This window comes from Triticum aestivum, chromosome 1A (assembly GCF_018294505.1).
Source record: "Triticum aestivum cultivar Chinese Spring chromosome 1A, IWGSC CS RefSeq v2.1, whole genome shotgun sequence".
Classification (NCBI taxonomy): domain Eukaryota; kingdom Viridiplantae; phylum Streptophyta; class Magnoliopsida; order Poales; family Poaceae; genus Triticum; species Triticum aestivum.
The window spans coordinates 459,566,806-459,573,818 of NC_057794.1; the positions used below are offsets into that span (position 1 = coordinate 459,566,806).

At 45.4% G+C, this 7,013-nt stretch overlaps 1 long non-coding RNA gene across 2 annotated transcripts; it reads left to right on the plus strand.

Moving 5' to 3' along the window:
• The first annotated feature begins 226 nt into the window (after window positions 1–226).
• On the plus strand, window positions 227–5,182 carry LOC123056287 (uncharacterized). 2 transcript variants are annotated; one of them, XR_006426716.1, is made up of 5 exons: window positions 228–894; window positions 963–1,101; window positions 2,064–2,318; window positions 2,869–2,981; window positions 4,526–5,182. It is a non-coding gene; the product is annotated as an uncharacterized lncRNA (long non-coding RNA). The 2 variants fall into 2 exon arrangements; XR_006426722.1 differs by having other exon boundaries at window positions 227–894; window positions 2,064–2,981.
• Window positions 5,183–7,013: the final 1,831 nt, after the last annotated feature.

Sequence of the window (7,013 nt, forward strand, 5' to 3'; positions counted from 1 at the left end):
TCATAAAGATTTAGAATTCTATTAATTTCCTGAGCACTTTCAGCATTGGCCTCCAATAGGAGTAATGAATCATCCGCAAAGAATAGATGGCTTACACTAGGAGCTCCCCTACATACCTCAGGGTTGTTTTTAGTCCAATGACAAGTGGGCTTACGTCGGGCACTTGTTAGCTGGGTTGGCTGTTTCCGGGTGCAGGAGGTTTTGACCAATCACCTGGGCGCGCTTCGCACCCAATCACCCGTGTCTCGCCCCAATCTGACCCCAGCCGCCAAACGAACCCTAGCCCCCTTTCTTCGTCGCCTCAATCCCTATAGCCGCTGCACCCCTCCCTGTCCCTTCTGTGCGTGCGCTCGGCCAAGGACGCCGCCGTCGCCCTCGGCTGCTCCTCCACCACCCCGCCTCTTTCTCCTCCTCGCCTTCCCATCGGTTGCGCTCAGGTCGTCGCCGTCGATGAATAGGATAGTGCGGGCCGCTTCCTCCTTTTCCTCCGGCCGGATCTAAGGCGTGCGACCGCGGAGGCGAGCCTCTCCGGTGGCAGAGGCAAAGGCGACCACATGGATCGATCCCTGCAGGAGATAGAAGATTGGAGAGAGGGAAAGAAGGAAGGAGAGGAGGGGGACCCAGTGGCGGACAGGAGAGGGTCACCAGCCGGCGCCGGCGAGGTCAAGTGCGACCTAATGGTTGGTGGTGGCTCGATCCACTCCTGGATCTTTATTGTTCCACTTCCCCACTGCCTAACACCGAGCAAGAGGGCTGCCCGAGGAAGAGGGTGAGGACGCAGGGATTGAAGAGGGTGTTCCCGCGTTCATCGCCTGGCCAAGTGCAAGGACGAGGACGAGGACGTGGGGTGGAGCATGTCATCCCTCTGGTTATCGCCTTCCTTTCTGCTGCTGGGTGAGCTTCTTCTCCCTTCTCATCAATGAGAGGTAGTTACAGTAGTTGATGTGTCACCTTGCTCCCAGGCTGAGATGAGGGTTTTCTCCAGCGATTGTGGTAGCCCGAGTCAGAGATCGACAGCTAGATGCTTGTGGCTACCACACAAAATGTGCTCTCTTGCTGACCTCGAGGTCCGGCCGCAATTCCTCTTGTTTTTGCTCCAAGGTATCTAGCCCGCTGTTCCTCTTGTTTCAGATCATATGTGTTGGTTTGATGTATGTGTAAGAGAACAAAATTCGAATTGGGGAAGGGTGCTTTCAGACCAATCCAATTGTGTGTATAAGCACTAACCTGGGTGTATGTGTAATTGCTTTCAGACCAATTCGCATGATCTGAAACACCCAGCTGGGTGTATTAGCAATGATAGAGAGTTAATAATGCCTTGCATTTTATCTCGCAAAAAAAAGCCTTGCATTTTGTCTTTAAAGTGTGGATCATTGGAGCTATCATGAAGATAAGCAAGCTGCTGATTTCAGCAACGTGACATTTTGTACTGATTAGTGAACTGGCAAGATATAGTAGTAATTATTCTACATCCAGATGAATGGGATGGATAGTAGTTCTGCTATGCAGAATGGTAGTGTTTCCTGCATGATCTTTTGTTTGTCATGTATGCCATCATTGAGTATTGTAGAGGCTACAGTAATCTTACTCTGTATATGGATGTTGTGCAAGTTAAAGGTCCGCAAAATAATGTGCTAAACTCTTATTTGTGGGCCAGGTTAAAGATCCCATGTTAGTTTGCTTGGTCTAAGTTCAGAAGCGACAATACAATGTTATTTAAGTCAAGTTTTTAACTTTTTATATATTCTGATTACTGCATCATTATTTATCAACTGAGGCATGGTTGTTGTGTGCACTTCTTACTGATGACGATCCTGGTGTTGTTTTTGTGAGAAAAGGAGACGGCTCGATGTGCGTATTTATATTTATTTTGTTCAATTATAATGGGATGAAGTAACTTAATTGACTGATAGTGTTGTTAGTAGTGATAGACAATAGGCAATTTACTAGAGCAGTTCAAGCAAGTATACTTCCAGAATCCATCTTGTGATCTGTTGGTAACAACACCAAATTTGCCAGTTTGTTCAACCAAACAAAGTGTATAACTTGCTTCATTTTTGTAGGTATAGAAGAAGGACCTTTGCTTAATGGTTGATTTTCTTCTGCTCACGGCAGCTTGCTCGAGGCAAACATGCAAGCCTGACATGCACTGATGGCGCTGCCGGCAGTATCAAGGATGGAAACAGCAAGACTCTCTTTTAGGTCAGAGAAACTGGTGGTGCCAATGATAACGCCTGAATCTTCGTGACTGCAGCAGCCACCATCATGTTGTAGCTCAGCCAGACCACGACCATCGATAGGTGACCATCTTCATTGAGGTATAGAAAACAATCCATGTATTGCCATGCCATGCTTATGTTCTCTAAAGTTTTACATCCTTCAATCCCACTCATTGACAAGACTTAGACAAACACTTTTACTGGTGATGTTGGGGCTTTTTTTAACTGAGATGTGAAAGATGCATCTTATCCCCCGAGAAATATTGCCTTTAATTTCTTGATTTTTTTCCTGGCATGCTAATTTAGAGCCAGATATGCATGATTCATAATACACATTACAGTCAATTATCCATTGGTGAATCTTTTGTCCATAGAGGTGATTTTGTTTGGACCATTAGTCTAGGTAGTGACATTTTGATCGATAAGGCACAAGTTTATTTTCTTTTTCACTCAGGGCTACACTAAAGTAAGAATCACCGTTAGTGAAAAGAAGGCATACAAATCATGAAGCTTTTGCCTTGGTTGAGTGCCTCATTTAATTGTCACTTATTTATTTGAAGGAAGTTATTCAATTCTCATCAGGCTTCCCTTAATGCTTTCCATTGCTAAAGAAGAAATTTAATACTCGATATTTTTAATATGTGAGGAGGCGAGGGGAGAAGAAAAGGGGCTGTCAGGTCGGACTTTTGGTGCGTCTCTGACCAGAGATAGCTGGATCCATTTGATGCTCTTCCAAACAGTGCAGTGCAGATTTGCTGACTGGTACAACATCTAAACCTTTGCTACTCTAGATTATTTTTACATCTCTTAGTATCAACAAATAAGCTGGTTATAGTATATACTTGAAGATTGCAGCAGGCACAAAATGCTTGGTTGACCACCCGGTTAACTGAATTGTGCCTATGAATGGTCAGTAGAGTAGTTGCTTTTTCTATAAAAAAAGAGGATCAGTTTCGTTGCCACGTGACTGTAAGGCCAGAATGGTGGTACTAAGAAGTGGTTCTGTAACGGTCATATGTGTTGTGGAGTTGGAACTTGATTCTTTTGAAGTTGGAGTGGCTAGGTTGTTATACATACATGATGTCCACTGAATTCAGATTTCAGTATACTGTTTAGAATAGGGGTGAATCATTGTGTTGTGTTCATAATTAGAGCTAGAGAGAAGGGAAGAGTTGCCACCATACCATTTATTTGTACTGCATGGTCCCACTGTTGATTTTCCGAAAGTGCATTAGCCTTTTCTTAAAGTAAATTACTCTCATTCTTGGAATAATAGATTGATGCTCCCTACCTCAGGTTTAACAATGCATGTCGGTTGGTCGGTGTACTAATTTTGATGCTTCTTGATCGGTGTTTCGGAAGCCATGGGCTTTTGTGTATTTGCACAAGCTTCCTTCATCTTTACTATTTTCTATCTTTAGTGTTTCTTTGATATTCCTTTGTAACTGTCTGATGTTCTGCCTTGGGTGTCCTCTGTCTTGGTTTACAGCTCCATATGGCTAGCTATGTATACACATTTGTTTGGACTGTACTCAAATCACGGAGATGTTTCCATATCCATGCATTCCTCTCTTTAACTCATGATTGTTAGATAGTTGAATATCATTGGTTTGCGTCGGCATTCTGTTTTTGCAATTTGAAATAGGTATTGGTCCATTGATATTAAACTTCACAATAGGTAGTCGAATCTTCAGGTAAAAGTAGTGGCAGATATTTTGGACACTTCTTTTCCGATGTAGAAATGATGTTATTGACTTGAGTCCTCAACACATATTTTTCAGTAACGGAGAGGATTATTCACCTTTGCCGCGGTAGGCGTTAAGACCTGGCAGAGCCACGCCAATGGGCACTATTAGTGTTAAACACCCGACCCTGATGAGCCCTTACAGCCCGTGCTACTGGCCAGACATCTTCTTTGGGTCCAGAACGAGACCAGTAGGGGCACCTTGAGCGAGTACTCGAGGCATGCAGTCAAGTCGTACAAGAAATGCGACCAGACCAGCTTTCCTGTTTACAATTGTTTGGATCGTTTGACAGCAAAGTAGAACCCATATGATTGACCCTGATGAATGCGTTATCTGCAGTATATCTCAATTTTGAATGTGATATGTCGTGTATGTATATACTAAAATTGAGCTTTTTATCAATATTGGGCTGCAAAATTATTATGCTTTTGGGTCTTTCCTGAATTTAGTTAGCGTCAATACCTCCAGAATCCCTCTTGCAATATGTAAGTCTGTTGGTAAGAACATTGATTTTGCCAGTTTGTTCTTCTAAACAAAGTGTGGATGTTTCATTTTTGCCAGGTAAAAGGAAAAGAGAACATTGGAGGAAAAGGCAACAGGGCAGATTCTCTAAGCTTTCTCAAATGTTTGAAGGAAAAGATAGTTACAATTATTTTTCTCTCGCCTTATTACATATTGATGTTAATAGGCGTTGGAAGGTACGATGGACCACATTCAAGGTTTACAGAATTTGCACAATCCTATTACAGTTTATTCTGATGAAAGAATTGACCAGTTCTTCCTTGAGTAAATTAGTATTGCTGATGCTACTCCTTTGTGCATTGTTACATAGAGTTATAGTTGTGAAGGTGTGTACGCATCAACATATAATTCCCACCATCCTATTATAGTTTGTTTTGATGACAAATTGTGCAGCTCTTACTTGAGAAATTGTGCAGATCTTCCTTGAGTAAATTAGTATTGTGGTTACTAATCCTCTGTGCATTTGGGTACAGCTCTACTGAAATACTTCCTCTGTTCCTAAATATAAGTCTTTCTAGAGATTACACTACAAACTACATACGGATGTATATAGACATATTTTAGAGTGTAGATTCACTCATTTTGCCCGGTATGTAGTCAGTAATAGAATCTCTAAAAAGACTTATTTTTAGGAACAGAGGGAGTACTTCATATGCCCATTTTAAACCCAGACCTGACTTTAAATCATTTCTGTTCTCATCTGTTCTCCTGAATTTTAGTCCGCTTCAGCAATGCTATGACCTGCCACTCCATGTATACATGAAAAACGACCACAGTTTCGCTGTTGTGATTTGGTCAATCCTCTGCGTTTCGATTCTTACTGATCACTCATCTATTTGGCAACTGATGCCACCCGAAGGGCTGCCAACCCAAGACAACATCGGTACTATCCTTCAATAAAGAAAATCCATGCATGCAGAGAAATCTGAAATAGTAGGAAATGTGAAATCTCACCAGTTGATCTCTCGCCCAAATGAGGAACCATGGAAGAAAAGGGGATAAACATGCATGATGGATGCAGTTCGTGCTGCTTCATATTCTACTATGGACCGGCAACACATAGAATTATTTGTGGACTGGGCTAGGTAGCATATGGGCCTTTCAAATAACTATGCCCCCATAAAAGTGTCGGGTGGTAGGTGCGACATATGCCAACGGGTGGCTTATCATTGTGGGAGCCAGTAAGACGTCGCCGGTGCCTGGAAGCGGGATGAGGCGAAGACATGCACGCCGGCGAATCTTATCCAGCTTCAGGGCTCTCCGTGGAGATAACACCCCTACTGCTGCTCTGCGGGGTCTCCGCATGATCACTAGATGAACGAGTGGCTACAAGATGCTCCTTGAGCTGTTTGGCGAGAAGAAGAAGAAGGGCACGGCTAGCTCTCCTCTCCTCTCTATGTGGTGTCTAAAACTAGCTCAGATCAACCCTTTGCATAGGTGCCCCGGGGGTTTATATAGGCCCACCCCCTGGGGGTACAATGGTAATCTGGCTGGGTGTGGGCCCCAGCCGTCTGTGTCTACGCTCGTCGGCTTCTGCGCCGGCTGCTGGGGCCCGCCGGCTGGTGGGTCCCGCTGGTTGCCGGCTCCTTGGTCGACAGGCAGGCCCCACTATTCAGGGCCTTGTCGGTGGCTAGTTACTGTTGCCTCAAACCTGGTGACGAGGGCTTCGCCGAGGTAAGCGTGGCTACAGTGCCGCCGACCGGCGGGCGATCGCTGTAGTCTCACCTCGTCTTGTCTCCTTAATGGGGCGTCTCCTTCGAGGGAGGAAGCAAGCCGGCTGTGGGGAGCCGGCCCTGTCTTGGGCCGACTGGGGGAGGCCTGGCCGCCTTCGGGTGTCTCTCTGCCTGAAGGGGCCCACAGCCCATGGGCCGCGCTGACAGCCCGTCGTGGGTGGCATCAAGGTCGACATGGCAACAGTGCCGCGCCGGACGGGTCATGGCCACCCCGTACGGCGCACTGTGCCAGGCGTGCTCTGGGATTCGGGGGTGGCAGGCTTTACTGTAGCCACGCCCCGTCACATCGCCGTTATGTGGATGCAAACTTCGAGGGTACGATCTTGACCGCTTTGTGGGAGTCGGCTTCTCGCGGCCGGCTTCTTGGAGCCGGCCCTCCCGCGACTTTCTTCATGAGGGCTAAAGCCGGGCCGCCTTCCGATAGTCGGCCTGGGAGACAGCCGGCATGGGGAAGGCGGCCCCACGTCTTGGATTCTTGAGGGCCGGATCGGCTCGTAAGTTTTTCAGAAGGGCCAGGGGGAGCCGGCTAGGCTACCCGTGGTCGTTTACTCCAACAAAAAGTTTGGTAGAAACACTGCTAAAAAATTACATCTTTGACTGGTCTATACATCTTATACAAATATGTTCTTTTTCAAACTCAGATTTTTCAGCGTGATAACCATATTTTCAACTAAAAATGCCTCCTAAACAGGTCTATACATTTTTATACAAATATGATTTTTTTTCAAACTCGGATTTCTCAGCGTGATAAACACATCTTCAATATAGCATGATTTAACACATGGGATTTCTAC